The sequence below is a fragment of the Orcinus orca genome, chromosome 21 (genome assembly GCF_937001465.1).
Source record: "Orcinus orca chromosome 21, mOrcOrc1.1, whole genome shotgun sequence".
Classification (NCBI taxonomy): domain Eukaryota; kingdom Metazoa; phylum Chordata; class Mammalia; order Artiodactyla; family Delphinidae; genus Orcinus; species Orcinus orca.
In genome coordinates, this window is record NC_064579.1 from 9,489,473 (window position 1) to 9,499,566 (window position 10,094).

Sequence of the window (10,094 nt, forward strand, 5' to 3'; positions counted from 1 at the left end):
CGTTTTTGTTTTAAGACATTTTGCTGAGCAGAGAAGCAGGGTGGTAGCTCCAGAGGAAAACGGCATCAGGGAGAATTTTTTTTTAATTTTTAAATTTTTTTGATGTGGACCATTTTTAAAGTCTTTATTGAATTTGTTACCCTATTGCTTCTGTGGGTGTTTTGGTTTTTTGGCCTCGAGGCATGTGGGATCTTAGCTCCCCAACCAGGGATTGAACCCACACCCCCTGCATTGGAAGAAGTCTTAACCACTGGACTGCCAGGGAAGTCCCAGGGAGAATGTTTTAATGGTGGTATAGAGTGAGCCTTTTGGAAACCAATGGGAATGATGGAGTAGAGAACATAGGAAGGTCATGCCACTGGAATGAGGTCCCTGAGGAAAAACAAGCGGGCAGGATCCACACCCCTTGAGGAAGGAACCGCCCGTGGGTAAGATGTTCTTAGATCATATACCACCTTAATAAAAGAAATGACCGTAGAAATATTAAACTGACAGCACAGACACAGAAAGGAAGCTAAGTGAACCGAGAATCTTAGGAGGGAGAAGGTTATATTGGAGATGTAATGGGATCTTGTCACAGCGAAAGCCCACTCATTTAGCCAAATTTTCAACATGGCTACGACTTTTGTTATTTTGATGGATATTCCATGTTTACAAGATTCTTTTGGTTTATAGCTCTCTATACTGTTTCAAAAGAATTTCGGTTCATTAAGAGCCGTTTGGTACTTGTTCTACAAACTTAATGAATACATAACCTTCAAAATAATTAGTATATTCTTTAGCCCAAGAGTTAGAGTCATAATCAATGTTAAAAATTTTATAGGCTTGTATGCAAAAGGATCTAGTGGTCACCTCACTCTCCATGGGTATTCAAGGGTTGTAAACACAGTATTATCATTTTTCTATTTGGCCTATAATCAGAAATGTCACTCTGCTGCAAGCAGTAATCTTACAGTGTGTTTGCAAATCCTATTATTAACCATGTTTAGACCATACGAACCTTGAAAGACGTGACTGGAATACAGTAAAGCTGTAATCACATCAGTTTTTACTCTTGGTTGAATGAAAGGGAGCAAACATTTCTTTTTTACTTCCTCTCATTTTTGTTTTTCCTTATGAAGAGGTTTTCACCTTAAATCGTCAATCCTATGGTCTTTGAAAAACTGAGAGGTATTACTAAATGTTAAGCCACAAAATCTCTGGAATTTACTGCATTCTTCCATTTCTCCTTAAAAGAAAGATTTAAAACTCTGATCTCTTTATACGTAACCACATTCATACATAATTTTACATAAGTATAAAAATATAACCACATATATGCTTTGTAAAAAGATGCGGTCATTTTTTCTTTCTGTTTAGTTTGGTTTTGCTGAGCTCCTCCATCGTCCTCTGTCCCTTCTTTACCTCACATCAGCACCCAAGTTTGTGCGGAGAACCTGGAATGTAGCCTCGCAAATGTCCTCCTTATGCAAGTATTCTTAGACCTGAAGGCATTCACTTTTTTTTTGTTGCACCACACGGCATGCAGGATCTTAATTCCCTGACCAGGGATCGAACCCGGGCCCCCTGCAGTGGAAGCACAGAGTCTTTTTTTTTTTTTAATTTTTAAAAAGATTTATTTATTTTTGGCTGTGTTGGGTCTTTGTTGCTGCATGCGGACTTTCTCTAGTTGTGGCAAGTGGGGGCTACTCTTTGTTGCAGTGCGCGGGCTTCTCATTGCGGTGGCTTCTCTTGTTGCAGAGCACAGGCTCCAGGCGCACAGGCTTCAGGAGTTGTGGCTCGCGGGCTCAGCAGTTGTGGCACAAAGGCTTAGTTGCTCCGCAGCATGTGGGATCTTCCCGGACCAGGGCTTGAACCCGTGCGCCCTGAATTGGCAGGCAGATTCTTAACCACTGCGCCACCAGAGAAGTCCTGGAAGCATGGAGTCTTAATCACTGGACCTCCAGGGAAGTCCTGGCATTCACTTTTTAAGGCATTGTCTTATAACTGGGATATCATAGCATCTCTTGCATCTTACACTCATCACTGAGCAACGCCTTGTGGAAACCCCTCCTGGTCCTCTGGCTTAGCTCCACTTTTTATTCTTTTAGTAAATAGCTGGATGATTCCCCAGTGGGGATGTGTCCTTGATGAACCTTCACTTTGTTTTCAGGTTTTTGCCCTATGAAGAGTCACACAAAGAACCTATTGTTCATCCTTGTGGTCTTGAACCCATATCCTTATATAGAGTTATTTGTATCCGATAGAGTCTCAAGACTACAGTTGTCACTGCATTCATTTATTCTGTTAAGAGATGTTGCCAGATTGGTTTCCAAAAGCTGGAGGAGGAGAGTCAAGGAGAGGAAGCCAAATGTGGATAACACGCCTACTCCATGAATTTAAGTTGTGTGGATTGAATGAAGGGACAGGTGCAGAGTAAAGACCAGTACAGTTGACAATTATTATTAGTTCTTTTCCTAAAGACTGTGGGCTCCCCAGGTCACCACCTGGGTCTCTGCTGGTGGGGGGCATTCACGAGGTACACAGTGGCAGTGACATTGGGGACTGTATACCTGGCGGGTCTACAAAAAAGGGGTAGAACCGGGAAGAGCAAAGCCTTGGAGGGCTTCCCTGGTGGTGCAGTGGTTGGGAGTCTGCCTGCCGATGCAGGGGACATGGGTTCGTGCCCCGGTCCGGGAGGATCCCACATGCCGCGGAGCGGCTGGGCCTGTGAGCCATGGCCGCTGAGCCTGCGCGTCCGGAGCCTGCGCGTCCGGAGCCTGCGCGTCCGGAGCCTGTGCTCCGCAACGGGAGAGGCCACAACAGTGAGAGGCCCGCGTACCACAAAAAAAAAAAAAAAGCCTTGGAAGTCCAACGGACTCAGCTTTAATTGCATCTTTACCACTTTCCACTGTGAGATCTTGGGCAAGTTTCTGAACTTCTCAGAGCTTCAGTTTCCTCATCTGCAGGATGGAGATAATGATGCCAGCCTCCTAGGGTGGCTGTGAAGAGGAAGCAACGGACTTGAGGCCCTGAGCAGACTGCCTGGTGCTCCTTACAGGTGCCACTTTTTCTCAGATGCCTTCATTATCTCTCTTCCCCCAGCAGACGAAAACCTGTTGAAGGCAGGAACTGCATCGAATTCATCGCTGCATTTTTCCCCCACCCCCAGCTGCGTGGCATGATCTTAGTTCCCCAACCAGGGATGGAACCCACGGCCCCTGCAGTGCAAGCTCAAGAATCTTTACCACTGGACCACCAGGGAAGTCCCCTCGCCGCATCTTTATATATCCAGATGGATATACATATCCTCACTTGGTTTTCCCTTCTACCAACTACCTTAAGGTCTTTTGCTCAGTTAAACCAGCACTGATTAAAAACGAGAGGAAGAACAACAATTCTTTTATTATGGAAAATATCAGACTTCCACTATGATAGAGAGACTAACATAAAGAACACCCATGATCCACTCCCACATTCAACACTGTCAACACGTGTTTAACCTTTTGGTTTTTTTTGGTTTTTTGTTTTTTGTTTTTGGCTCTGCCTTGTAGCTTGTGGGACCTTAGTTCCCCAACCAGGGATCAAACCCAGGCCCTCAGCAATGAAAGCACGGAATTCTAACCACTGGACCACCAGGGAAACCCTGACCAGATTTTTTCATTCATCTCTTGATCACTCCTTCCCACCACCCCTCTTTATGGAGTATTTTAAAGTGAATCTCAGATATCACATGATATCAATTGTTAAATACTTGTGTAAATTTTCAGTTGCAGTTCTCAAAGTGTGATCTGGAGACCCTGAGGGTTTTCAACACCCTATCAGGCGGTCTGCCAGGTCAAAACTGTTTTTATAATAATGTTAATATATTGTTTGTCTTTTTCATTCTCATTCTCTCATGAATGTATGGTGGAGTTTTCCAACACAGACTGAATGCAGCAACAGATCTGAGAATCCAGCTTCCTCCTATTAAACTAGGTATGAGAGTTGCAAATTTTTACCGATCTGTTTACAAAAATTTGCTGTGTACAAAAATAATGCTACTCTTCTCTATGTTTGTTTTGTCTTGAAAAATATAATCACTTTTCATAAAAACAAGTTTTTAGTTAACAGGTAATGGGTTCATTATTGCTATATTTAAAATAATTAAATGGATATATTAAAAATTTGTCAGTTTTATTTTCTAATGTAGAAAAAATACATCTATCAAAATATTTATCTAATGTAAAGAAAGCTCTTTGGGATCCTCAATACTTTTTTCAATTAGTTTTTCCTTTTTTTTTTTTTTTTTGCGGTACGCGGGCCTCTCACCGTTGTGGCCTCTCCCGTTGCAGAGCACAGGCTCCGGACGCACAGGCTCAGCAAGCCCGCTCCGCGGCATGTGGGATCTTCCCGGACCGGGGCACGAACCCGTGTCCCCTGCATCAGCAGGCAGACTCTCAACCACTGCGCCACCAAGGAAGCCCTTAAATTAGTTTTTAAACTGATATTTAATTCTTCACATAGCATAGGATTCACCACTTCACAGTATAATTCGGTAGGCTTTAGTATATTTACAAGTTGGGCAACCATTACCACTAGCTAATTCCTGATCACTCTTATCACCCGAAAAAGAAGCCCCATCCCTGTTAATAGTCACTGTAAATTCTTCCCTCTCCTCAGCCCCTTTCCGACTCCACTGATTTGTCTATCCTGGACATTTCATATAAATGAAGTATTTTGTGTCTGGCTTATTTCACTTAACATAGTGCCTTTAAAGTTCACCCATACGGCAGCAGATATCAAAACCTCATTCTTTTTTATGGTTGAATAATATTCCATTGTACCTATACACCACATTTTGTTTATCCATTCATCAGTTGGTGGACTTTTAGGTTGTTTTCACTTTTGGCTATTATGAATAATGCTGCTAGGCACATTAGTGTCTAAGGTTTTGTATGAATACATGTTTTTAGTTCTCTTGGCTACATACCTAGGAATAGAATTGCTGGGTCATACGATTAACTCTATGTTACTCTAGATTTAACTTTTTGAGAAACCATCAAACTGTTTTCCACAGCAGCTGCACCATTTTACATTTCAACCACCAGTACATGAGTGTCTCACTATCTCAACATCCTTACCAAAATTTATTTTCTGTGTTTTTGATCCTGGTCATCTTTGTAGGACTCAATAATTTCTAAAGCGTATAAGGGGTTCTGAGGCTAAAATGTTTGAAAATTGTTTTTCTAACAAATAACTTTAAAAAAACATGAAAGCATTTTTTGTAAATAACAAGTTCATAGAAACAGAGGACAGATTAGTGGTTGCCAGAGGTGGGAAAGGATGCAGGCAAAATGGGTGAAGGTGGTCAAATGGTACAAACTTCCAGTTATAAAATAGATATGCACTGGGGATATAATGTACAGCATGGTGACTATAATTAATAAACACCGCATTGTATATTTGAAAGTTGCTAAGAGAGTAGATCTTAAAAGTTTTTATTACAAGAAAAATTTAATTGTGTGGTGATGGACGTTAACTAGACTTCTTGTGGTGATCATTTCACTATATATATATATTGAATCATTACGTCGTACAGCTGAAACTAATGTTAAAAAATAAACATAATAACACTATCGAATTAACAATAATTTCACAAAGTTTTCTGAAACCGCGGTAATCAAGCTTGCCTAGGACAGACTCAATTTACATCTTTGTACCAGCATAACTATTAAAAGTGTCTCCTTTAACTCTCAATATGCCCTGTTTAGATGACAAATTATATGAACACCTTGTAACAGAACTATGTTCAGATTTCCCCAGTTGTCTTAAATATATCTTTACAATGTTTATTGAAAACAATATCCAACATTGCATTTGATTGAGGTGTCTTTAAAAACTATATCAATTCTCTCTTCCACTCCATTTCTTTCATGCTAGTTATTTATTGAAGAAACTGGGTAATTTGTGTAATTTCCTGTATCCTTAGCTTGGCTGATCGTATCGTCTTGGTGTCTTAATCTGTCTCTGTGTCCTTCCTATTTCTTGCCATTTTGTAGTTAGATCTAGAAGTTTGATTAGGTTTAGGGTCAATTTTTGTGCAACAGTATTTCGTAGATGGTGCGTATATACTGTTGCATTGCATCAAGAGGCACGTGGGATCGGGTTATCTCACTTTTAGTGATGTTAAGATAAATCGGTGGGTTCAGGTTTTGTTAGCTTGATCCAGCTATTATAAGATTCCCATCAATGTTCCACTTCATAATTCTAATAGCCATGAATGTTTGTTGCCTAGTCCCAGGGCTTCATTAGGACCTGTGAACAGTAACTTTCTAATTCTACTAGTTCTGTGTCATTTGTTGCCCTTACAAACTATTTGGATATCCTGAAATATATAGCAGAATAAATGCTTCATTTTTTCCTTTTACCAATTTTCAAAATAAAGAGTAGGTGATCCAAGCATGAATGATGATTTTTTTCTTTGTTAGTATTACTATGAATGAATTGATGGATTTGTATATATTAGATTATGTTTCAATCCATTAGTCATTATTCTTTTTTTAAGCCCAAACTGTTTCTCTTTGGCCAAAGGGTGCCCCTTCAACCTTGCTCTTGGGTTCTTTTGACATAACCTCAGGAGTATTTGATAGCTACTTTGCTTTCTGTCATAATAAAATGTCACAGGCTCATCTTACACCATCCTTGCTTGCCCCCGTTCTAAAATCAGTCATTTCCTAAAGGAGTCCTGGTTCTTCTTAGTGGGCAGTGGCATTTAGATTATGAATTTGGACACTAGGGCTGCTCATAGGCATTGGATTGTCATTGCTTCTTGGCCTTTCAGTGGACACAGCTAGGATATACGTATTTTGTAAATAGAGAAAAATTAATCATGAATTCATACTACCATTGCCAATTCAAACTTTTGCTTATAGAATTTACATCTAATTTCATTGATTTGATACCTGTTATCTCTTTATCTTTCACTGCAGACCTTGGTTTCTATCAACACTACGATACCTGCTATTGTATATACACACATATGTGTAAAATATACATGCAACAGCATCTAATTAACAATACCGGTATTATTACTAACAGTTACTATTACTAAATGCAGTTTGATTTCTTTGCCATGCCTTTCTGTTTTTTTTTTTTTTTTTGGTACGCGGGCCTCTCACTGTTGTGGCCTCTCCCGTTGCGGAGCACAGGCTCCGGACGCGGCTCACGGGCCCAGCCGCTCCGCGGCATGTGGGATCCTCCCAGACCGGGGCACGAACCCGTGTCCCCTGCATCGGCAGGCGGACTCTCAACCACTGCGCCACCAGGGAAGCCCCCGGGAAGCCCCCGGGAAGCCCCCTTTCTGTTCTTAGGATAAGTCCCACTAAGGATATACAGTCAAAATCATGAGTTTTAAAGTCAGTTTCTTATTTTTCCATGCGGTTATGCCAGTAACTTGAAATATACTTTGATTCATGACTTTCTTTTTCTTTTAGGAAATACTTTGCATTTTCTTTTAAAAACTAATTATGTAAAGTACTTACATGATGCCCAAGTCAAAACTATAAGACAGAGTATACGAAACGAAGTCTAGCTTCCACCCCCATGTTTTTCACCTTGTTCTTTTCTTGTATGTAACCCTTTTTTATTAGTTTGTAATTTAGTCTGCCATTGCTGCTGCTTTAAAATGGGAGCAAATGCACCACACCTTTCTTAGGAGAGAAGCAACATATACATGGCCTCGGCCTTGCTTTTTTCACGTAAACAATATATCCTAGCGTCCCATGGCCTCCACAGAGACGGTCTTCATTCCTTTGTACGGCTGCACAGAACTGCATTGTGTGGATATACCGTGCTTTATTCAACCAGTCCTCTGTGGATGGACATGTGGGTTCAACAAACATTTACTGCATAACTAAACTGTGCCAGGCACTGGAGAGCAAGGCATGGTGTCTGGCCTCAGGAAACTCAGAGTGTAGAGAGGGTGAACGCTTGCAATACAAGTACTTTCCTAAGGGAGTGAGATCTTGGATCCACTTAGCACAAAGGGCACATGGAACACGGAAGACAGTGTCCCACACAGGAGGGATACACTAACTGTGGATTGCCATCTTGCTCCCATAGGGGTCAATATCTGGGAGATCTTGATAGGGGAGAATCCCCTTGGGAGGAGTTTTTAATCAATGTTTGAAACTGCTTAGAAAATGATGAGTGCCACCAATTGGCCAGAGAAAGAAAGACCAAGGGAAAGACGTAGAAAGGAAGGGTCCTAACCATAAAATTCCCCTGAAAAGAAAAAACGTAAGTTAATACAGGAGCTGTGGTTTAACAGTAAGAACACCTGCATAAAATTTACCACGGACCAGAAATTGCTCTAAGCCGTTTAAGTATATTTAACTTTAACAATTCTACGAAGTAGGGACTATTACTACCCACGTTTTACCTTCGAAAAATATTAGGGCACGGAGAGGTCGCCGAACTTTCCATCAAGGTCACAGAACGGGCGAGGGGGGTTGGGAGCGAGAAAGCACTCGCAGTCAAGATCCGCAGATCGGCTATCTGTAAGCGGTGCTGTCTCCAAGGCGAGACGAAAGCCCTTAAGTCTCCCTTCACTCTCACAGCCCCCTGGGGACCAGAGCCTACTCTTAGCACTCTCCGGGCGTGGCCTCTCCACCCCAAGATCCGAAAACCCCGCAGGTCATGCTCTAGGCGCCTTGCGGCTCGGGGGCCAGAAAAATCCCAAAGCTCTGCGGGACGGTGGGCGCAAACTAGGCCGGCCGGCGGGGCAAGGTGCGTTTGAGCCTCGGTGCGGGGTCGCACGCCGCGCACTCCTCCACGAAAAGCGGCGCCGCCTGCTCTCCGACTCCTTCCGGTGTCCGCCTCCCGTTTCTAGGCGCTCCCGCCCACGTCTTGGCGCAAATACGGTGTGCTTCCCCGGGCACCTACCACACAACGAAAGTTATGAGAAGTCACCGGCAAACGCCCTGGCAAAGCCGGGGACCGTGACCGGCCCCCGGGGAACCCAAGATCTAAGGTTCTCAGCTCCACCGTCCGAGTAGCCGCAGCAAGAGACCCGCCAGGAAAAAGTCGCACGGGGCCGTGGCTCCTTCCGCTGCCCCCACCCCTACCACTTAGAGGTGCCGACCCCGCCCCGGGAGCCGCCCGAACACACGCGGGGAAACACCTCACGTGCACACCCGCGGGCGGGCCCGAGCCACACCCGGATCAGCCGCGTTTCTAGCGAAACCCCCGTCGTCGCAGACCATTTTCAAACTCCTCGCTTACCAGCGACTTTCGCCTTTTTTCCTTTTTAAAAGCCCACGGCAATCAACATTAAAAACCTAGCTGCACGGTGCTTTGTGACCGCCTGGAGGGGTGGGATAGGGAGGGTGGGAGGGAGGGAGACGCAAGCGGGAAGAGATATGGGAATATATGTATATATATAACTGATTCATTTTGTTGTGAAGCTGAAACTAACATACCATTGTAAAGCAATTATACTCCAATAAAGATGTTAAAAAAAAAAAACCTAGCTGCAGAAAAAGAAAAATCAAAGCTAACGCAGAATTCGAAGTCAAACACGCCTCACAATTACGTACTAGACACAGGACGACAAGCACTATCAACAACCAAAGCATCGCAGGATTAAGAGGATCCTTCATAGTTCATGTCAGACGGGTAATGTGCCACAATCGTAACAAGGTTGGAAGGAGGCACATGTCACACAAGCGCGTGAACACCCAATCATCACGCTTATGAACTACAAAAGGATCAACGTGACTCGTCGGCTAAGGAGCCCCGGGTACGACCCACTAACTTCATATTAAGGGTGACAGATGTAGTGCATATTTACTTAGACTTGATATAAAAAGTCCTGTATATTTTATCACGATCACCGATATTGCCTGATACTTCTTTTGTTTCTACCTCAGTAAGTGAAAACAGAAACCAAATAGCGATGCGGCTATTATCCATGCAAATATACTCTCCATAGCTCCACCCTCTCTTGAACACGGGTCTCTATTGCTTTACGGTAGTGCGTCGTGAAATGACGGAGCGTAGCCGTGGTAATGGCGGAAGCTAGCCTTGTGCTTTGCGGCAACGACGTTTGCTAAGTCGGATCCTGATAGGCGCGG

General features: G+C 43.1%; 1 long non-coding RNA gene and 1 other non-coding gene across 2 annotated transcripts; both read right to left on the reverse strand.

Annotated features, from left to right (window-relative positions):
• Positions 1-1,493: 1,493 nt before the first annotated feature.
• Positions 1,494-9,921, reverse strand: LOC117198076 (uncharacterized). The gene is made up of 2 exons (XR_004479016.2): positions 9,488-9,921; positions 1,494-9,299 (listed from the first exon to the last, which is right to left on the reverse strand). It is a non-coding gene; the product is annotated as an uncharacterized LOC117198076 (long non-coding RNA).
• On the reverse strand, positions 9,627-9,730 carry LOC117198082 (small nucleolar RNA U13). Its single transcript, XR_004479021.1, has one exon. It is a non-coding gene; the product is annotated as a small nucleolar RNA U13 (small nucleolar RNA).
• Positions 9,922-10,094: the final 173 nt, after the last annotated feature.